This window comes from Oncorhynchus clarkii, chromosome 17 (genome assembly GCF_045791955.1).
Source record: "Oncorhynchus clarkii lewisi isolate Uvic-CL-2024 chromosome 17, UVic_Ocla_1.0, whole genome shotgun sequence".
NCBI lineage: Eukaryota > Metazoa > Chordata > Actinopteri > Salmoniformes > Salmonidae > Oncorhynchus > Oncorhynchus clarkii.
The window spans coordinates 40,903,476-40,926,696 of NC_092163.1; the positions used below are offsets into that span (position 1 = coordinate 40,903,476).

Here is a 23,221-nt window from a genome sequence, read left to right on the forward strand (position 1 = left end):
CATTGTCTCTTGCTGTGGTCGGTTTAAATTTACATTTGAGTGTCCCTAATCAACACAGCTTTGCACCTGTAGCACATTGTAAGTGATCTATTCCTTTTGTGACCCAAGGGAACCTGTCAACATTACGCTTTCAATTTAACCAGTTACGAACAAAGTCTTTACAATGATGGAGAAACCCGAGTAACGCTGGGCCAATTGTGCGCCGCAATATGGGGCTCCCAACCACGGCTGGCTGTGATACAGCCTGGATTTGAACCAGAGACAGACCTTTTGCACTGAGATGCTGCGTCACTCAGGATGCCTCTGCTCTAAGTCCATGTGTTGATCTGAAAGGCTTGTATAGTATTTGGCAAAAAAACGGCACCTAACCATAGGGCAGGACCATTATACCCTTCTGCTCCTTTCAGGTCTAGTTGGCATGAGTGGCCTTGGTTTGTGAGTGGTGCGTTTTATCACTTTCTGTTCACTATCAGGACCAGGCCTGTCTGTACCTCCAGCACTGGCTTGGCTTAAGGGCACACCTGTGTCTGGACATGCTCTACACCAGCCACAGAGGGATCTATCAGCAGTTTCCTGGATGTAGTCATTAGGTGGAATGTCTTTTTAATATACATTTCTATTGGACAAATTTGGGTATGTCCCTCTGTTTTTAAGAAACCTTCAACTGAATCTGCTTAATAACTACGCCTCTGTGTCCTGGGAGAATGTGTCAAGTTACATTATGAACCCAGCCTCTGTTTGTGCAGGCTTAATTTCTGTCAAACCCTTCAACGAGGGCGTTTGTGTGAACATGCACATTTGTTAGGAGAAAGCGGCAGTCTTGAATCAGCAATCCTACCTTCTAGGAATGGAGAGGCCTGTTTGAGCCTAAACACCAGGCAAAACAGTGTTGGAAATCACAACACAGCCAATAGATCTACAGACTGAAGTAATGTTTTCTAAACCTGTATTGGCAAAGGTGCCCTCAGGTTGGTTGTGTGGGGGTAAGTACTATAAAATAAAGGACTGAGGGTGTGTGTCTGGTTCCCCATGGCTTATTTTTGGTCACGCTGGCACTCCCTTGTCTGAAATGCTTTTACCTTTTGATTTCAAACTTTTTAGCAAAAAAATATTTTGAGTTGACCTGCCCAGACAACTAAAAACTTCAGTTATGTATTCTGCAGTGTTTATGTAACAATGTGAGTCATACAACACGATGAATGCCAACACTCAGGGATGTTTTACCTCAAGTAATTACGAACAGAATACGCACACAGATGGAACAGGAAGGGGCTGGTATAAAGAGGAGCAGGGCTCTGTTGTGACCTCCAGTACCACATCTAGCACACAGAGAGAATGAAGCCCTGCAGTGGTTCCATTTCCATAAGAAATAAGAAACCCCTGAACCTCCCTCTCTGAGGGGCAGTCAGTGTTGCCTGGCCCTCCTCACTCTCCTCTTCTGTGCCCCTAAAACCCAGCAGCGGACAGGGGGGAGAAAATACCAGAATGCAGCTCTCTTAAGCCTAGCTCACATTGGCAGCTGGAAGTGTATCAAATCCCAATTGTTTGCATATCTGATTCGAATCTGTTATTTTTCCTGTAGTCTGAACAGCCAAAAAGCACATGGAATAGGATATTTCAAACCACCTTCGTAGGTGTCAGTCAGATACAAATCTGATTCCTGGTTTGCCCTCAAGTGGTTTTTAGACTTGTTGCTCGCTAGCTACTCTGTTGACAGTTTGACAAGAACACGTGTAAGATAAATTAATGGTTTACAAACAAATTAGTGAGTGTGCTAGAAAGCTAACTAGCTAGCTAGTTGATGGCTGTGGCTAGCTAACAAAAATACTTGTTTTGAAAGTTGGATTGATTGATCTTATCCTTTGTGGCTTTAAAAGTGTTCTTACACTATGATTTTGAACATTTAAAAGTAATTGGGGAAATGTCCACTGCAGGCATTGTTGTCACCTTAGCTTGCTACAACTTCTGAGTGACAAGAATCACAAGCACCACCACCAATCAGTCTACACAACTGTGCACACACCTATGACAACTAGCGTAGCCATGTCAGAAAATTACTGCTGTCTGAACACACACAGATCTGATTTGGTCACTTGTAACTTGCTGTTTGGACAGTGAGTATTCCAAAACGGATTTGAAAAACAAAACTGATTTGAGAATTAAGGCCTGCAGTGTGAACCAGGCTTAAAAGACTGGAAAGGAGGTTGTTCTACCCACTCCCTCATCCATCCCTGTTACCCCTTTCTTCTCCCTCTGCTGACCCAGGAGGGGTGAGCGATAGACCCCTTTGCAGCACGCTTGCAAGACAATTTGAGACCTTAGAACCTTACAGTCCTATCTGCGCAAAGCATTGTTCTGAGATATTGAGCATTAGTTTTCACATCCCAGATCTCAGAACTGTTATGTAGTGAATTCTTCTTTCATAACCTTAACCTAAAGTGTAGAGTATCAAAAGTTATTTGAAAAAAAAAAATTGGGGGGTGCAATAGCAGAAATCTGGGTTCAGTCAAAAGTTTCTATCTGGCATAGAAAGTTACAATTATTTCAATTTCAATGGAATAGTACAGACATTTAATGATTAAATAAAGGGAATAACCTTCCTTCTTTCTAATCACATCATCAAATATAACAATTCATGTTCATCGCAGATTTGTTAAAGTGATAGTTCCCTAAAATGTCAAATAGACTATATCCTATGGATAACTAACAAAATTGCTGAAGCCTAGCCCTGGATGAGTAAACTGATATATTTGTCTGGTCTCTGACACCCAAAGTCAGCAAAGTACTTGCTAGTTATCAACAAAAATGTGGTAAGTTTGTAATTTTAGTGAAATATCCCTTCCATGGAGATTTTTGTAGACAAAAACAGCAATGCCTCTCCTAAGGGCCTCAAATACGCTGTAAGGTACCTATTATTTATTTGTTTTTACCACAAAGAGCTTACGTTATGGACATTCTTCTGAGCAGAACCTATGATATGAATAATCAAGGATTCGGGACAGCAAGGTTCTATCTGCAAAATGTATAGTTTTGAGATAATGAGTATTTTTTAAGTGCCAGATCTCAGAACTGTCTTGTGATCTCTTCCTCGTCAGGACTCAATAAGTATGTCACCTTAAATCGTATTATTTGGGATTGGATTGCAGATAGAACCTTATAGCACCATGTTAAAAGGTGTTTACACAGATATAACTTTCAGATTTGTATTTTTTTTCTCCATCATACATTTAATTTTTCAAAACTCTGACATATCTCACATGTAAAGGACCACCGGAAGAGCAACTCTATCATTTTTGACTAACATGTCAGATAGAACCTTATAGGTCCCAAATTGGCATCGCATCGCTGGGCCTTTCAGGAGAGGGTGTTTGTGAAACCTGGGGAGATGGTGGGGAACAATAAAAGAGGCATGCCTCGCTCCCCCCTCTCATAGTAGCCATAGCACCATCTGTCCCGTCCCCACCTCGCTCCTTCCCCCCCGCCCTCCTCACCCCTCCAGCACTAAACAGAGAGCAAAAGGCCTCTTTCAGCTCAACGGACCCCCTCAGCCCTCCTGTCTTCCTCTCACTGGTACAGAGGCCCGTGAGGTCGACAGAACTTTTCACGCAGCAACATGTACCTGTGGTGGATTACTCCGCTTTGACTGAGGGGGGAGAGAAAGAGAGAAAAAGGGCGAGGAAGGGGAGTAGTTGAGCAGAGAAACAGAGGAGTGGAATCAGTGCAATTTATGCCTTTGAAGGAATCCTATTGATGTGTAGATGTCTGAGAGCAGAAGTTTCCAGAAGTTTGCCCGCTGCTTTTATGTTGGTCTGAGCCTCTGCAGCTACAAAGTAAATCGCTAACTGTCAAAGTACTTCAGTTTTCTTTTATTGAGTTAACTCTTAAGCTGTGAATCAGTACCACAGTCACATTTGTAACTATGTCAATCTCTAATTTCATATACAAAATACATACTACAATATACACACCATAACTCTCAGAAAATATGGACAATCAGATACTTTCTAAGAGTTTATCTCTACCCTTATTATTTACAGCGTATTGGTTGTGTGTGGGGGAAGGGAGCGTTTATGTATGTGTGGGAGAGAGAGAGGGGATATGTCTGGGTGCAAACAAAACAGTGAGTGAAATGGTGTGAAGAGGGATATAACTGGAAGTGGGTAAACAAGATGTAGGTGTTAGGGCGGAGCACAGAGGGTGTAGTTTATTACCCAGTTTGTCTGTTTCTGTCGCTCTGTCTGTCTTTTGGTGTCTGACTAGTACCTGTGTGCTCGCTTCAGGATTGTGTCACTGTAGACCAATGTGTGTATGTTGTTGTTTACTGAGTTGGTTCTTTGTGTCTGCTTAGAGGACACCGCTGCGTGTCGGTGTGTGCGTGTGTGTCTGCTCTCGGTTGTGTGTGTGTGATCCAGTTAGAGTGTCATCATAAAGTAGGGTGTGAAGGAGGATATAATGGGAGGTGAGGTGATGTGTGTAAACACGGTGTGGGTGCGAGGCTCAACATGGGGCCACTTTATTGACATCACAGTGTGATTGGCGAGGCATAGATAAAGCAGAGGGATATGTCAGAGACATAAATGGAACGATTCTCTGTCTGTTGAAACAGTGTGGATTCCACCTCAATTCAGACCTATCACATGTACGCACACACGCACGATTCACATTTCTCCCTTGATCTAGATTGTAGAGGAAAGGAGACCCTCCAATCCTACATACATGTAGATCATTGTGCTTCATCTTAGGTCACGTCTCACATATCACACGGTTGTCTCTTCGCTTCGTCACCCAATCAAGACTGTGTAAAGCTGCCACTCCGTGTCTTAGGAGCACACAGGCAAAGCACACTCTAAATGAGACCCAGTTAAGATAGCAGTATGCAAAGCTAACTATGGTAACTAGCCAGGGAAAATCTGCTTCCCTGATGCCGGATCCTCTTTGGCCCTTGGGAGGTAGACAGGTGGTTAAGAGTGACACAGTGACCCAAAAATGTACTTCATGTAACACTTGCCATAATGGACATTTTGCTCCTGTAATAGTGCTTATGCCAGCCTAACAACGTGTTCCCTGTCTAAAGTAGCCTGCGGATTTGGCCTGCTGTGTTGTAAAACTGGCCCATAAACTGAACAAACACCGTCGCAGTCTCTCTTTTGCCAGGTGCTGAGTTTGCAGATTGACGTTCACCATGGTTCCCTTTGTCTGCACTCGGCCTGAAGTACAAGGTAAAGGTTAGAGATAGGCTGAATAGTTTGTGACGTTGTACTCTTGATTGCTACAGAGAGACAGACAGAGTGGACTTCAGCGGGGGCTCTCGGTCTGCAACACACAGGACAGAGTCAAAAGGGCTCTGAGTGTGCGCGTGTGTATGCTTGAGTGTGTGTGAAAGAGACAGAGAGAGAATAGTCTGCCTGTCACATTCGGGCCAGAGTGATACTGTGTCCCCATGGGAATAAGTGTGTGTGTGTGTGTGTGGCTTTGACAGAGCCTCTCAGGCCAGACTGATAAGTACAGTCTCCTGGAACACACACCAGATAGGAGAGACCATAAAAAGATAAATGTGGAGCATCAATGCTCAAACTGACAGCCAGTCTAATATCTATTCATATGACAACTGAACACTCACATTTTGAAAAGTAAACACAAATTGGAATTGTGTACTAGTGCAGTATGTGTGTGCTCATTTGATGTTTGTGTTAGGCCATAGTTGGGACAAAGATGGGTAGAGTTACATCTCTCTCTCTGTCTCCCACCCTCTCTTTCTTCCACCCTCTTATCTAACTTTGTTAGGACATTCTATTGAGGAAACTGCATCTCAAGTTACCTGTGAATGCCCCCTAACCACACGTAATTTTTTTAAACAAAAAATACGTTTTTGGGGGCGAACTGCCAAGAATGTAACACTGTTTCCTATTGTATGTTGGCCAGAATGATTCAGATTTACATTGAGTGTTTAACAGTCACATGTACAGGGTTGCAAGTGTGAGTGCAGGGTACAGTGGAAGTCTTAGGGTTCGAGTTCCAACACGAAGGACTGGTGAAATAAAAATAATGAAAATGGTAATTAAACAATAGAAATAGCAGTATATACATAATATACATGATAACATGATTATGGGTGTGTACATTTGAGGTCATTCCCTAAACAAACCCCCAGTCTCCCCTGCCATGTGTGTAATAGATCCGTGCCCTCCTTTCCCCTCTCGTTCTCCCAGCCTGTCTCTCACTCTCTCCGCGCCCAATGACAAAGAATGGATGATCTCTGACCTGTAGGGGCTGCTGGGGCTAGTCAAACGTTGAATTCTATTCAATCTGATTCCTCGATAGAAACTTTCTGATCGAGCGTTTGAGCATTTACGTGAGTGCAGTCTCTGCTAAAGCGGGAACATTGCCTTTACTTTTCAATCACTCTGAACATTCACAATTCGGGTTTAATAAAGCACTAAATGTATAGACCTGTCTGCTTTCTCATTGGTCGATGGCGGCATCCTAGCAGGTTTCTTGCTTCTTTCTCTATCTGTCTCTATCTCCCTGTCTATGTCTGTGTCTCTATTTCTATCTCCCTGTCTGTGTCTCTATTTCTATCTCACTGTCTATGTCTCTGTCTCTATTTCTATCTCCCTGTCTGTGTCTCTGTTTCTCTGTGAGACTCACTTCATTCCCACAACAAAGTGAAACTGCTTCTTCGTGCCACAGTGCCGTTGAAAGTCACTTATAGAAGTAGAGAGATGGTAAACAGTACTGCTAGTGTGTCTCTTCTTACCCCAGGGAAATAGAGATTCAATAGGGTCTTTGACAGAGCAGTCCCCACATGTATTTGGGTTCCCCCATGAAAAAAAAGATTCATTTAGAATCCCTAAGCTATAGGATCTCAAAGCTTTTTTCTCTCTCTCTCTTTCTCATTCATCTCTCCCATTCACCTCCATGCTACCCTTCCCTGTCCTAAGGCTGCCAGTGTCTCAGCTCAGGCTTCATTCCCCATTCTGCACACAAAACACACGCACCCACATCCCATTGCCTTGGCCTTGCTCCCCCCCAGATCATCACAACAGAAACTGTTCGGAGGCCACTGGCTGAAGTGGAAGATAGAGCATGAGAGATTCCTCTGTGGCCCATCTCCTCAGAGACCATTTGATGTCAGGGTGAAAGATGATTCTCGACACAGTGTATTTACTGGTTGACCTCCCGGCCCAATACGTTACAATAGACCCTGTCTATTCTGCTATGTGTGAGAGAAGCATACGAGAGGTGCCACTCAATAACCTTCTCATTTTCATTCTCTATTCTCCTATCCTCTCCCACTCACTCGTTGCATCTTATGTGAAACCCTACCGTCTCTGTGTTCTTTCTTTCGCCCACCTGTCTCATTTCTCCTGCAGTGCTGGAAAAAGTACCCAATTGTCATACTTGAGTAAAAGTAAAGATAGCTTTATAGAAAATGACTCAAATAAAAGTGAGTCACCCTGTATAATGCTACATAATACTACTTGAGAAAAATTCTAAAAGAATTTGGTTTTAAATATACTTGAGTATCAAAAGTAAAAGTAAGTGCTTTAAATCCTTTCAAATTCTTTATATTAAGCAAACCAGACAGCGGGATTTTACATTTATTTACACATAGCCATGGGGCACACTCCAACACTCGGACATGATTTACAAAACAAAGCATTTTTGTTTAATGAGTCGGCCAGATCAGAGGCAGTAGAGATGACCAACCAGGGATGTTCTCTTGACAAGTGCGTGAATTGGACCATTTTCCTGTCCTACTAAGCATTCAAAATGTAAAGAGTACCTCTGGGTGTCAGGGAAAATTTATGGAGTAAAACGTGCATTCTTTTCTTTAGGATTGTGGTGGAATAAAAGTAAAAGTTGTCAAAAACATATATAGTAAAGTACAGATACCCTAAAAAAACTACTTAAGTAATGCTTCAAAATATTTTTACTTTACACCACTGTTGTCATGTAGCCCATTATCAAAATGGCGGAAGGGAACTGAGACGTAGCTGTGCTGCTAACTGGGGGAAGTCCCTATGGAGGGAAGCTGGGGGTTGTTAACTGTAAAAATGCAGGTTTGAACTTTTATGGAAGTTTTTTATTGTTTCTACTGGAGTTTTACTGTAAAGAACCAAACACTTATAGGACACAAAGCCACAGTACCTCCACAATTCTCTCCCATCTGTCTAGTGATGACCCATGTTTTTTTTATTTTTTATCTTTGTGCTGTAATTTTTACCTCAGACTAAAGACCTTAACAAAAGTGTGGGAGCATAACTCGATTGTTCGTTGTTTTCTCTAAACCTCTATGTTTCTTCTCTATCAGAGAATTGATGTTATATCACTCATCTCACAAAACCCAACCCAGACTACAAACATACAAACAACCGCAGATTAGATCAGACATTTGCTTCGTCTTTGATTCTCTAAGTGATGATAATGAGTAACGAGTTAGTGAGTTGGTTGGAATATGAATCAAAATACATTACCGTTAGCTCTGTCCCTGCTAGTTCTGATTGTTGATTCTCTATGAGTCTCAGTGATAAACATGTTGGACTGTTCCTCTCATATTGCCGGACCTTCATATAGAAATGTATTGGGCAGAAGAGATATGAACAGAACGTTTCACCCCACTGAACACACCCATGGTCTCTTGTTAGTTTCATGGGGGAGTGACCCTAGCAGCTACCTGTGTCTTTAAAGTCAATCTCATTAGAACAGGGAAACACTAGTCAAACAGCACTAAACTCCAGTGAATAGGTAAATAGGTCACAGTAAAGCTGCAAAGGTGAGACTTTAAAAGGACAGGGTGAGTTTTATGGGTGCCGTGAGTCTTTTAGCAGCTGTTTACCAACTCTCCCTCTGACCGTGTCCCCCTCTTCTTTCTCAACCCCTGAATTCCCCACCATCACTCCCCCCAGCCCCCTCACCTCACAAAGCCTAAATTGTTCCCTGTGGATGCCGTGAACTCGACCCAATCCAGGGGCAGCTGTCTGAATAAATCCATGCACGCACGCACGCACACACAGGGGCTTGTGGCCCACCCCCTCCCAGACTGCAGCCATATCCTCTCCAGCCCCTCCCCCAGACTTCCCCCATAACAAACTCCCAGGTCCCCCCTGATCTCCCATCCCAAAACAACCCCCACTTGATACACATGGGGAAACTGTTGAGCGTGAAAAACCCAATAGCGTTGCTGTTCTAGACAGAATCAAACCAGTGCGCCGGGCACCTACTATCATACCCCATTCAAAGGCACTTCAATATTTTACACGATCCATGTCTCAAGGCTTAAAAATCCTTGTTGAACCTGTTTCCTCTCCTTCATCTACACTGATTGAAGTGGATTCAACAAGTGACATCAATAAGGGATCATAGCTTTCACCTGGATCCACCTGGTCAGTCCATGTCATGGAAAGAGCAGGTGTTCCTAATGTTTTGTACACTCAGTGTATACAGTGCATACGGAAAAATATTCAGAGACCTATATTTTTCAGACGCCAAAATACATATTTTCCGGACATTGAAAATATGTCATTTACCGACATTGAAAATACGTATTTTGTAGTTATTGAATCTATGGCAAAATTTTAATTGCACATACATTTTTATGAAGTAAGCATTATATCACATTCATCAAGGAAAGAGGTGGCAATTTAAGATTGTGACAGAATATGTATTATTGCTCCCATCTTGCACATGCACTTATGTTAGCTTTTTCAAAAGCTTTAAACCTGTTAGCAAAGTAGACAAACCTATAGAATAAACCAACAGATCACTTCAAATACAATAATATTCTCAGTCAAGGTTACAGATTTTTCTTTTCTTGCTATGACTGTGATATGTTGTTGTTTATAGACCTCAGTTTAACGCATTGACTGTAAGTCGCTCTGGACAAGAGCGTCTGCTGAATGACCAAAATGGAAATGTTAAAACAAACACTTGCAAAGCATGCTGGGTACTTTGACCATTCACTGATGGGTCAGCCCACTGCTGATGTGTGTCTGTGTGTGTGTGTTTTGTGTCTGTGCGTGTACTTGTGTGTGGTGGAAGAGATTGTCTCTGTGTTGATAGAGAGGAGGACAGGGGGATGGGGAACCTAAAACATTTCTAGGAACCTTCTGGAAAACAGGCATGTTGAGGGTTTGAAAAACAAACACTACTCCACTTAAAAGTGGGCCTTACCACTGGCCCTGCCTCCACACCCACGCCCTCCTCTCCTCACTGGCCCTGATAGAACTGAAGAATTACGCTGCTCTATGTTCTCCACACACTTCAGTCTGAGACGGCCATCGTTGAAGTCGTTTGTGGCGACGTTAAAATAAGGGGTGTTGAACAAATCAAAGTCGTCAGCAACGGGAACATCTGTAACCCGTCAGAATATCAAAGTATTACGAATTTTCAAAATGGCACTTTTACCCACCTGTGTTCTGGCTCTGGCCCTACCCATCATTTTTTTGGGGACCAGTCAGAATGTGTTTGTGTTCTCGAAATCTTCGGGGAGGTACTCGGATCCAGACACTAACGCCCGTGGGCGTGATGTAGCGTTTGGCCGGAGCAAGGAGTTTGGGTAGCCAGGCAAACTCCCCCCCCCCCCCCCCCCCCCGAGCTGTTCTCAGCTAAACAGATCTGGGTGATAGGATCAGAACCAGACCTCTGGGGTGACCCAAAACAACAGTAAAACTACTCTAAAGAGTATGTGTGTGTAAACACCCAGAGGACAAGGCACCGTTCACAGACAATAGAGGTCATGATGTGGGGTAAATGAGGTAGCATGACGAACCATCAGCTTGACCAACAGTAGTTTATTAGGACCCATGTTTTTGCATCGACTTGCCTTGACTAGTCAGTCATAAAGAAGTAGCCCTAAGGACTAGGTTGTCCTTTCCATACTATGACAAGAATGCGTGAGTGAGGTGTGTGAGTACGCCTATAGGACTAGGGGATAGGCCTTTTCTAAAAATGAATTGTGTGTGTGTGTGTGTCAGCATGCGTGTGCGCGAGTAAATGAGAGATCTTGCACGTGTCAGTGTGTGTCATTCCAACACACAGATTCCTATCCAGGGCTGGATTAAGAAATCATAGACCCTGGAGCTTTGTTTTTTTCAGGCTGTTGGTTGTGGCCTGTGGTATTATGTGCAGATCCTTGCAACATGGGGCCGTGCCTGATCATGTTGAAACATGAGGTGATGGCGGCGGATGAATGGCATGACAATGGGCTTCAGGATCTCACCACGGTATCTCTGTGCATTCAAATTGCCATCGATAAAACGCAACTGTGTTTGTTGTCTGTGGCTTATGCCTGTCCATACCATAACCCCACCGCCACCATGGGGCACTCTGTTCCCAACCTACAGTTGAAACCGGGATTAATCCGTGAAGTGGCCATCAAAGGTGAGCATTTGCCCCCAATGAAGTCAGCTATAACACCAAACTGCAGTCATGTCAAGGCCATGGTGAGGACGACGAGCATGCAGATGATCTTCCCTGAGACGGTTTCTGACAGTTTGTGCAGAAATTCTTTGGTTGTCTGGGTGGCTGGTCTCAGATGATCCCGCGGGTAAAGAAGACGGATGTGGAGCTCCTGGTTACACCTGGTCTGCGGTTGTGAGGCTGATTGGACGTACTGCCGAATTCTCTAAAGCACATTGGAAGCGGCTTATAGTAGAAAAATGAACATGCAATTCTCTGGCAATTCCTGCAGTCAGCATGCCAGTTGCACTCTCCCTCAAAACAGAGACACCTGTGGCATTGTGTTGTGTGACAAAACTGAAGATTCTAGTGGCCTTTTATTGTCCCCGGCACAAGGTCACCTGTGTAATGATCATACTGTTTAATTAAATTATTGATTTACCACACCTATCAGGTAGATAGGATTATCTTGACAAAGGAGAAATGCTCAATAACAAGGATGTAAATAATTTATACATTTTTTAAATTGATAAATACTCTTTTTGTGCGTTTGGAACATTTCTGTGATCTTTTATTTCAGCTCATGAAACATCGGACCAATACCTTACATGTTGATTTGATATTTTTGCTCAGTATATGTCTACGGCCACAACGCAAGAAGCTGTATGTTCGGCACGCATGCTGCCCAAATTACAGCCTTCCAGACTGTAAGCAACCGGTTACTGCCAAAATAAAGGAAACACTTGAGTAAATGAGGGACACAAAGTTTATGTTATTGTGTATGGGTGTATTTTCCTGGCATGGTTTAGGTCCACTTGTAGAATCTATGCCAAGGCACATTAAAGCTGATCTGGCAGCTGGTGGTGGCCCAACACCCTTTTAAGACACTTTATGTTGGTGTTTCCTTTATTTTGGCAGTTACCTGTTAGCGCTTGTGCCATTTTTTTAATCAAGTTAATAAAAAAAAAACGACTTGTCCTCCGTGCCTAAATGATGCTCTCTGGTGTATTTTGAACATTGAGAGCGGGTTAAATGTTGTTTTTTTCTAAATGTTTTGCCTCTTGGGCCCCTGACTCACAATTGACCTGTCACATGTATTTATTATGCTATTTATTTAGTTTATTTTGATGAATCAGTTACCCAATCATGGCAGGGCCCCACAGTTACCGACGTGAGCTCCTTACCTCCTCTCCTCCCCCATCGTACGATTAGCAGAGCGGTGGCAGCAGGCTGTCTACACTCATTGAGAGCAGGCTCCTGAATCCTCCTGTGGTTTGCTGTTGCTGTAAAGAAATAAAAAAAGATATACTTCATATCTAATACAGTATATACTGTATATATGTATTTTTGTATTACTTTTCTTGCTGCCTCTTGGGCCCCCCATAGGCCTGGGCCCAGGGGCTTCAGCCTCGGTAAGCTCCTGCATTAAACCAGCCCTGTTCATATTATTCAGATCAACATCAGAGGGCCACTCCTGTTGGTTACAGGTTGTAACTTGACCTCTTTCCCAGGGTGCATTGCATTGTGATTACCTGTGGCAGGAAGCCAGTTCCTGAGAATGTCTCTGTTCATCAGATTAGTAAACCAAGATAATGGCTGATTATACCACAGGAGAGGTCTGTTGTTTTAGTTATGGCTAGAGCCAGCCACCCTATCGGCCCCCATCAAGACAGATAAGAAGTCTTCTAACTTCACCCAGCTCAATGGAGAGCACATTGTTTTGTGCTGAGACCCATCTCAAGCTTTTGGGCCACCAAGTCAACAAAACCAATGTTTAGTCAGGTCTAAAAGTAGTCTGAAATTGTAACCCAAAGGGAATCCTCCCCAACCCACCAGTGAGTCTTTAGGAAACAGTGGTCTGGCATCATTTAGCTGAAGAGGATATGATTACAGGCGACGAGGGGGGTTTGCTGAGTGCTAGGTTTCGGGGAGTTTGTGTGTGGGAAAGTGTGTGAGACTGAGACTTGAGTATGTGTTGGTGCTAGGCTTCAGGGTTAGTATGTGTGTGTTGGTGCTAGGCTTCAGGGTTAGTATGTGTGTGTTGGTGCTAGGCTTCAGGGTTAGTATGTGTGTGTTGGTGCTAGGCTTCAGGGTTAGTATGTGTGTGTTGGTGCTAGGCTTCAGGGTTAGTATGTGTGTGTTGGTGCTAGGCCTCAGGGTTAGTATGTGTGTGTTGGTGCTAGGCTTCAGGGTTAGTATGTGTGTGTTGGTGCTAGGCTTCAGGGTTAGTATGTGTGTGTTGGTGCTAGGCGTAGGCTCTATTCTCCTCTCCGAGACAGGATGTAGCCAAGGCCGCTCTAACACGAGTGTCAGTAAACACAATAAACACGGAAAGCGAGGGAGCACGGAGAGCTGGGTGGACCACAATAGAGAGGAAACGCAGGTTGTCCAAAGCTCTCCTCTTTCTGGCTCTGCTCTATATTTCTCCTAACCTCCTCTTACGTCTTTCTTTCTTCCTCTCCTCTGTTGTTCTTTCTCAAATCTCTATAGTTACTCTGTTTTTTACTCTTTCACTCTCGCTTCAATTCCACTCCTTCGCCACTGCTCTCTCAACCTCCTCCGTCCCTTCCTTGCTGCAGCTGTTGGTCTCGATGAGGCGTGATGTCACAGCCACCCAGCCAATCAGGTGCTGTTGTCGAGGGAGAACAGAGCGACTAAGCAGAGGAAAGAAAGAAGGGGTGGAGAGGGGAGGAGGAAGGGTTTCGTGTGTAGTGTGTTCTGCCTGGTGGGAGCTGGTGTAGATAAAGGCCCTCCTTGTGAACAGCGATGAGAGCCAGATCACCATACCTCTGTGTGTTTAGTTATTCTCTATCCTGGCCTGGACAATCAACTCTTCAAGGAGCCCAGCCTCCAGCCCCAGTGTTTATTATCTTATTCCCCTGGACGTCTTTCATTAGATGTAAACACAGGTCCCTGACTGTGAGTCTTATCTGGAATAGGTGAAGCCACACCCACCGAACTCCACAACTACTACCACCATGAGTGTCGTGATAAAGAGCAGACTGGTTGGTACGTGGCTGGGCTGGAATGCACTGATCCTGGGGAGGGGAGAGAGGGCTGGGGTGTTGCTTGGCCATCCCCTTTTGTGTGAGGCAGGCAGGATGCAGGGTGGGTGTGGCCGCTACATTGGCAACTCATAACAAATGAAAGGTGGAGACAGCTGGCGGTGGAATGCAAAGATCCAATGGAGACCTCATGTTTTGTCTTCTCTCTTTATCTATTTTGATCCCAAAGTTGATTTTTCCACCCACTTTTTGTTGTCATGATTGGAGTTGTTTCATTACAACATGAATAATCATTGAATAGAGCCACATACTCTTTTCAAAGACTCCTGTCTCTCGTTTCCTTGACCCATACCACTTAACAGTAGGATAAGTAGAAGGCTAGATTTACATACATTTAAGATGCAGTTTGTACTGTGACGTTTTACGGTGTGTTACTGCTTTTGTCTCGTGTTTAACATGTACACGATGCCTCAAACAAAACTTCACATTAGGGGAGACTCAAGTCAGTAAAGATAATCAAAGACAAGAATCTTATCTTTCTGAAAGGACAACTCAAAAAAATCTATTCGCAGAAAAAGTATTTCCCAAAGGAAAGTGTAACATTTAGGAAAGAATTAGCAGCAATTAGCCCCTTCCTGTACTTTTTCCCTACAGTTTATGAAGTCAAGAAACTTTTCGATTCAGCAATTGTCTGAATCAAGGACTTCCTCCAAAACATGGTAATTGTTCAGGGTATTCTAGGTGCGAGTCTGACCCCTGGTGGTGAAAAGATGATGCCCAGAAAAATTGTCTGGTCGAACCACACACACACACACACACACACACACACACACACACACACACACACACACACACACACACACACACACACACACACACACACACACACACACACACACACACACAAAATAACTATTTATTGACAAATGTATACCTCAGCACAGGTCCAGATATACAGCACAGCATGATATCATATTGGACCCTGTGATTTTGTTCATTTCTTCAACGATTTAGACAAGGCAACTTTTAGCTCCTTAGACCGACAGCATCACTCAGAGCAGATTCATCAGTGAAAGAATCCATCTGTTTGAGAGTGTTCTCCAAACCAAAACTTCCAAGTTTTAGAGCTTGATGAGTAGAAGTACACAGTACTGGCCCTGGAAAAATCATTGCAGTCAGTGTTGCAAAACAAAACCAAAAGTTATTGTATCATGATTATTGTATTGTGGTTACAAAGATTGGAGGTGAAATCTGAACTTTAGCTAGCTTTCGTGGAGCTGCAGCTTCTCAGAAGCATGAGTATGCTACTGTGTTGTGGTTAAACAAACAAACATTGATCTGCTCATGCTCACATCTGAACATTCTAACCCAGTCTCCATGACAACGGGCCCTCGGATTCTCTCTCTCTGATTAGTTCTGAGATCCGCACACTGTGTTTGTGACAGGAGGCTGGGCTCCAGGAGTGCTCTGGAGCGGGCTCCGTGTCCGTACCCGTACCCGTGTCCGTACCCAGGAAAAGGTGCTGTTTGGGGGTAGGTGTGTCTCACCAGCCCCCCTCTGAGGTGTCCACGTCCTGAACCAGCCCTCCCTGCTGGATGACAGCTGTCGCCATGCTGATGGCCTCCTCCAATGTCTGCTGCTGCTGCTCCTCCACACACACACACACACACACACACAGTATAATGCTAAGAGTGCAACTCGACAAGTTCTTAACCTCTGTGTGCATGAACTGACCTGAAAAGCAATCGGTGTGCCGTTAGCCGTGGCCAGCAGCGCCATCTGCTGGTAGTGAGCTGCCTGTCATAACACCCTCCGACATCACTATGGCAACCTGGAGAGGAAAGACAAACCACCAGAAACATGATGATCCACTTTATAGCACAAACATTGACATGCAAGAGCAAATACTGCTTCATGCATTTAGCCTTTAGCCTAGTGTGGGCTAAGGAGTACGTGCGTGTAACCTACCTGCTGCAGCGCCTTGGCCTCCCCTGTAACCATGGTAATGTGGCGGTGTCCCATGGCGGTCGTGTCCGTCTGCTGGGTCGGCAGGGAGATGGTTGTGCCGTCCCGCATTACCATGGTGATAGCCGTGCCAAGCGCCTGTAGGTCCTCTTCCGACAGACCCACCTGCCAGAAGAGAACCAACTGTTTTTATAATACACTCAAGTTCAGAGAAACAGAACAGCTTGGGACTGTGGTGACAGCATGTACTAGAACTGAGCACGCGGCTATCAAAAGAATGGGAATGGAAAATGTATGCCCTTTTCTTTCCATATCACACAAGTGGAATCACTAGATAGGAAAGTAGGACTACCTGAGAGCCAATGACGTCTTGGGAATCCGACCCTTCCTCTTTCTGCTCCGCCCCTTCCAGGAAGGAGACCTGTGAATGGTCGTTCATCACTTTTGCAAAAGAGAAAACGGAGAGGCGGGTCATTAACGAATGAGGGGATTCGATTATCTGGCCCGGGTTACTCTGGTGAGAGGACTTAGCACCGTGTTAAAAGTGATTGCATTTGTTTTGGAAGTAGGCAGCCTCCCGGTCATGAGCCAGGTGCCCCGTTCAAAGCCCGTTCAAAGCCTGCGGCAAAGTCGGCTTAAAACAAAAGTGATGTAGCCTAGACTAGATGGAGCACGTGGAGTAATGAGTAGGATTGTGTTCTCACATAATAGATTGTATGTTTCTGGACGACGCACCATGCTGCCTTGTTGAAAACATGACCGAGCGGAGCTGATTATTGTTCAATTTGAGAAGGGAGCTCCTCCCTCACCGCTTTTGTCCGTTCACCATGTACAGTTGCACCGCTGCTCAGGTTAACAGAACTCCCTCAACGCATTGAATACTGTTAAGATCTTCAAGAGGAAATGAGTTCACAGCTGGTGTTTATTATAAGAGTGTGTGTGTGTGTCTATACATACCTTCCCTGTCCCCTGTGGCCTCAAAGTCTGTGCGTGATGCATTTGTGCATGGCCAGTGTAGAGGGCTGTGCCACAATGGTTGCAGGTGTAAGGTTTGCAGTGTGTGTGAACCACATGGTGCTTGTACAGGCTGGAGTACTCTGTAAATAGCTTCCCACACCCAGGTACTGTACACAGGTAGGGCTTCTCTCCTAGAGGAGAGAGAGGGAGATAGAAAGAGTGAGGGAGCAGGGGAGAGAGAGAAAGAGGAGTACTTATTTCATGTGAAGTATCTAACTAAACAGTCATGTAATCGCTCACCCGTGTGTATTCTCATGTAGTATTAGTAGTGTGTGTGTGTGTGTGTGTGTGTTTTATCTTGGGGTGCGTCCTACCCGTGTGTATTCTCATGTGGTTCTTGTAGTTGGTGGCACTGGCGAAGCTTCGTCCACAGGAGGGTACAGGTCACATGTAGGGGCGTTATCCTGTGTGTGTTCTGATGTGGACCTTCCTGATGTTCGAGGTGGTGAAGGAACGACCACAGCCCTCAAACGGACACTTAAATGGCTTCTCAACCGACAGAGAGATAGACAAAATGTCAGGGGAAGAGATTGAGAGAAGGAAAGAAAGATATGGGGGAAGAGCATGTACAACCCTTGAACGGGCACTTTAATAGTGTCCCATCGAACAAGAGGGAAGGAAACAAGGAGGGAAAGACAAAAAGGAGAAAACGAGAGAGAGAAAGTGAGAGGGAGCGTAAGAGGTCTACACTGAGATGTACAAAACATTAGGAACACCTTCCCAATATTGAGTTGCAACCCCCCTTTTGTCCTCAGAACAGACTCAATCCGTCGGTACATGGACTCGACAAGGTGTCGAAAGTGTTCCACAGGGATGCTGGCCCATATTGACTCCAATGCTTCCCACAGTTGTGTCAAGTTGGCTGTCATGTCCGTGGAACCATTCCTGGACAATCCTAGCCTTGTGGCATGGGGCATTATCCTGCTGAAAAACTCAATCAGATAGATACACTGCCGCCATTAAGGGATGCACCTGATTGGAAACGATGTTCAGATATGCTGTGGCTTCACTTTTATCAAGGGGCTCAACGTGTGCCATGAAAACACACCCCACACCATCATCACTAGCCTGCAATGATGACACACGGCATAACATATATGCAAGGACTCGTGGTTTTCGCCATAACCTAGTCCTCCCATCAGCATGAAACAGCAGGAACCGGGATTCATCAGACCAGGCAATGTTTTTCTAATTCTCCAGTGTCCAGTGTTTTTGTTCCTTAGCCCATTGCAACCGCATTTAAAATTTTTTTGCTGAAGGAAGTGAAACTCAGGTCATCGACTGCCATACCCCATTCATGTCAAGGTACAACGAGTTGTGCAGTATTTGATGGGTCTTTGGGCACCAATGTTGTACTGGACTGTCAGTTGATGAACTGTAGCCCGTCTGTTGCTCTGCACAATTCGTGTCAGCCTCCTTTGTCCTCTTTCATCAATGACCCATTTTCGACCACTGGCTGTTGTTGACTAGATGTCATTTGGGTGGGTGGTGGACCATTCTTGATACACACGGTAAACTGTTGAGCGTGAAAAACCCAGCAGCGCTGCAGTTCTTGACACACTCAAACCGATGCGCCTGGCACTTAGATATTTTGTCTTGCTCTGAATGGCACACATACACAATTCATGTTTCAAGGCAAAAAAAAATAATTCTTTAACCGGTCTCCTCTCCTTCATCTACACTGATTTAAGTGGATATGACAGGTGACATCAATAAGAGATCATAGCTTTCACCTGGATTCACCTGGTCAGTCTATGTTACCGAAAGAGCAGGCATTCCTAATGTACAGAGATATGAGGAGACTGATGGAAAGAGAAAGTGACTGAAAAAGAGGGGGGGGGGACTGAGGAAAGAAGTGGTGGGGGAAAGATGCAGGGTGTGTGTGTGTCCTGCTACCTGTGTGTGTGTCCTGCTACCTGTGTGTGTGTCCTGCTACCTGTGTGTGTGCGGACGTGTTTCTGGAGGTCCTCAGAGGTTTTGAAGGCCTTGAAGCATATGTCTTCAGGACACTTGTGTGGTTTCTCTCCGGTGTGTGTTCGCAAGGTGACACTTCAGCCCGTAACCTGTGGGGAACGCCTTTCTACACGTCAACACGTCACACCTGTATGGCCGGACAGCTGTGTGGTATCTTGAGGTAGCGACGCATGTGGAAAGGACTACAAACAATTACGGCTTATAAAGGGAAAGCCAGCTGTGTGGCAAACACTGATGCCCTTCTCCCAGACCAGCTAAAACACTTTTTCTGCTGACTCAGAGGTAAACAATACCGATCCTTCTAGGAGGGCCCCCGGTGCGCAAAGGGACTGTGTGCTCTCGATCTCTATGGCCAACGTGAGTAAGACTTTTAAGTGTGTGAATACTCGCAAGGCAGCCGGCCCAGACGGTATCCCAGGCGGCGTCCTCAGAGCATGCCGCAGACCAGCGGGCGGGAGTGTTTACGGACATACTCAACCTCTTCCCGCCCCAGTCTGTAATCCCCACATGCTTCATGATGTCCGCCATTGTTCCGGTCTCCAAGCAAACAAAGGTAACTTGCCTAAATGACTATCACCCTGTAGCACTGACTTCTGTCATCGTGAAGTGCTTTGAGAAGCTATTCAAGGACCACATCAGCTCCACCTTAACTGACACACTGGACCCACTACAATGTGCATACCACTCCAATAGATCCACGCACGACGCAATCGTCATTGCGCTGCACTTGGCTCTATCCCATCTGGACAAGAGGAATACCTATGTGAGAATGCTGTTCATTGACTACAGCTGAGCTTTCAACACCATAGTTCCCTTCAAGCTCATTAAGCTCAGGCCCGGGGTCTGAACACCTCCCTCTGCAACTGGATCCTGGACTTCCTGACGGGCAGACCCCAGCTGGTGAGGGAAGGCAACAACACCGCTGCCACACTGACCCTCACACAGGGGCCCCTCAAGGATGTGCGCTCAGCCCCCTTCTGTACTCACTGTACACCCACGACGACACGAAGTTGGTGGGCCTGATTGCCGACGACGAGACAGACCACAGGGAGGAGGTTAGAGCCCTGGAAGAGTGGTGCCAGGACAACAGCCTCTTCCTCAACGTCAGCAAAACCAAGGAGGTGATTGTGGACTACAGTAAACAGGGGGGGGAGCAGGTCCCCATCTGCATCAGCGGGGCTGCAGTGGAGAGGGTCAAAAGCTTCAGCGCCTCTTCAACCTTTCGGCAACTGAAGAAATTTGGCATAGCCCCTCAGATCCTCAAGACGTTATACAGCTGCAGTCAGGATTGTGCTGCCAAACTGCAAGCCCAAGGGGTGGTGGATGTACGCTGTGCTGCCATCGTCCAGCTGCACTGCCTCCACAGCACTGGGGTCATACCAATCTGCAGGGGTTAGAGAATGTTTGAGATCCCTTTCCTTCCATCCTTTTGAGAAGTAATACTAACTGATGTGTGAGGGACTGGACCAAAGAAAACAAGGTGACAACAATTATTGCTTTCACCAAGCCTTTCCTAGAGTAGTGAATGCAGTATCTGGCCCAGGTTTGATGTTAATATACCTTTGGGTGTGTGGTGGATGTGTGCGGTGGTCCCATCCTCGAAGCTGAACTGCCTGGCCATCCTCAAAGGCCAGGGGCTCTGGAGAGAGGACAGGAGAACAGCCAGCATCAGGAGCGACATGGTCTCACAGAACACAGACAAGGTTATTCACAAACCCTCCAGCAGATATGTGGTTCTGAGGGTGTAGAATGACCTTTCTGCTGTACAGTGACCTGGTGGATATAGGCTGTAGTACCGCCCCAACAATCCTGTGTAATACTGTATTACATTGTTCATATTTATGTGGCCATTGTCCTAACATCTTGCTCTGTAACAAGGACAGATAACCTAGGTCAGCTGATGTGACATTATTGCACTGATGATGACCTAGGGGTTGTGTGTGGTGGCTTGATACATCAGAGAAGAGAAAAGGTGTTGTGTGACGGGTATTAACAATTTGTGGCTGGACCCTCAACCACTGAATATACCATATTCTATAATATTTGCATTATGTGAATGCACCTAGGTTAGGTTCAAGATGAGTCTATGGGGAGAGGAACCCGGAGATCCGACGTTAAACTGCATTGGATTCAACGTCGGGTAGAAATGAGCGTTTGAAGTTAATGAAACTTCACTGGTAGTCCGTGTGGATAGTCCTTCTGCAGGCAGGCATGTGAAACAACATAACCACAGGAAAGTATCTCTAGCACCGGAAGCACGAACAGAACCATCTAAACACGTGCACAAGCTCAACATGTACGCGCGTATATGTATCATGCATTCAGAAAGTATTCAGACCCCTTTACTTTTCCCACATTTTGTTACATTACAGCCTTATTCTAAAATGGATTCAATTGCCCCCCCCCCCCTCATCTACACACAATACCACAATGACAAAAGCAAAAACTGGTTTAGACATTTTTGCACATGTATTAAAATGAAAAACGAAATATTACATTCACTTAAGTATTCAGGCCCTTTACTCAGTACTATGTTGAAGCACCTTTGGCAGCAATTTCAACCTCGAGTTTTCTTGGGTTTGATGTTACAAGCTTGGCACACCTGTATTTGGGGAGTTTCTCCCATTCTTCTCAGTAGATCCTCAAGCTCTGTCAGGTTGGATGGGGAGTGGTCGCTGCACAGCTATTTTCAGGTCTTTCCAGAGATGTTCGATCGGGTTCAAGTCCGGGACTTGTCCCGAAGCCACTCCTATATTGTCTTGGCTGTGTGCTTAGGGTCGTTGTCCTGTTGGAAGGTGAACCTTCACCCCAGTCTGAGGTCCTGAGCGCTCTAGAGCAGGTTTTCATCAAAGATCTCTCTGTACTTTGCTCCGTTCATCTTTCGCTCGATCCTGACTAGTCTCCCAGTCACAGCAAAATATCCCCACAGCATGATGCTGCCACCACGCTTCGCTTTAGGGATGGTGCCAGGTTTCCTTCGAACATGACACTTGGCATTCAAGCCAAAGATTTCAACCTTGGTTTCATCAGACCAGAGAATCTTGTTTCTCATGGTCAGAGTCCTGTAGGTGCCTTTTGGCAAACTTCAACCAGGCTGTCATGGGTCTTTCACTGAGGAGTGGCTTCCGTCTGGCCACTCTATCACAAAAGCCTGATTGGTGTAGTGCTGCAGAGATGGTTGTCCTTATTGAAGGTTCTCCCATCTCCACAGAGGAACTCTGGAACTCTGTCAAAGTCACCATCGGGTTCTTGGTCAGCTCCCTGGCCAATGCCCTCCCCCAATTTCTCAGTTTGGCCAGGCAGCCAGCTCTAGGAAGAGTGTTGTTGGTTCCAGACTTCTTCCATTTAAGAATGATGGAGGCCACTGTGTTCTTGGGGACCTTCAATGCTTCAGAAATGTTTTAGTACCCTTTCCCAGATCTGTGCCTCGACACAATTCCCTTGACCTCATGGCTTGTTTTGTTTTTGCTGACATGCACTGTCAACTGTGGGACCTTATATAGACAGGTGTGTGCCTTTCCAAATCATGTCTAATCAAATGAATTGACCACAGGTGGACTCCAATCAAGTTGTAGAAACATCTCAAGGATGATCAATGGAAACAAGATGCACCTGAGCTCAATTTTAAGTCTCATAGCAAAGGGTCTGAAGACTATAGAAATAAGGTAGTTCTGTTTTTATTTTTATACATTTGCAAAAAAAAAATGAAAACTGGTTTTCGCTTTGTCATTATGAGGTATTGTGTGGAGATTGATAAGAAAAACAATAAATGTAATCAATTTTAGAATAAGGCTGTAACGTAACAAAACGTCAAGAGGTCTACTTTGAATGTACTGTATGATATACTTTATGTATTTATC

At 45.1% G+C, this 23,221-nt stretch overlaps 1 pseudogene; it reads right to left on the bottom strand.

Annotated features, from left to right (window-relative positions):
* Positions 1–11,428: 11,428 nt before the first annotated feature.
* On the bottom strand, positions 11,429–22,462 carry LOC139369433 (zinc finger protein 76-like; annotated as a pseudogene).
* Positions 22,463–23,221: the final 759 nt, after the last annotated feature.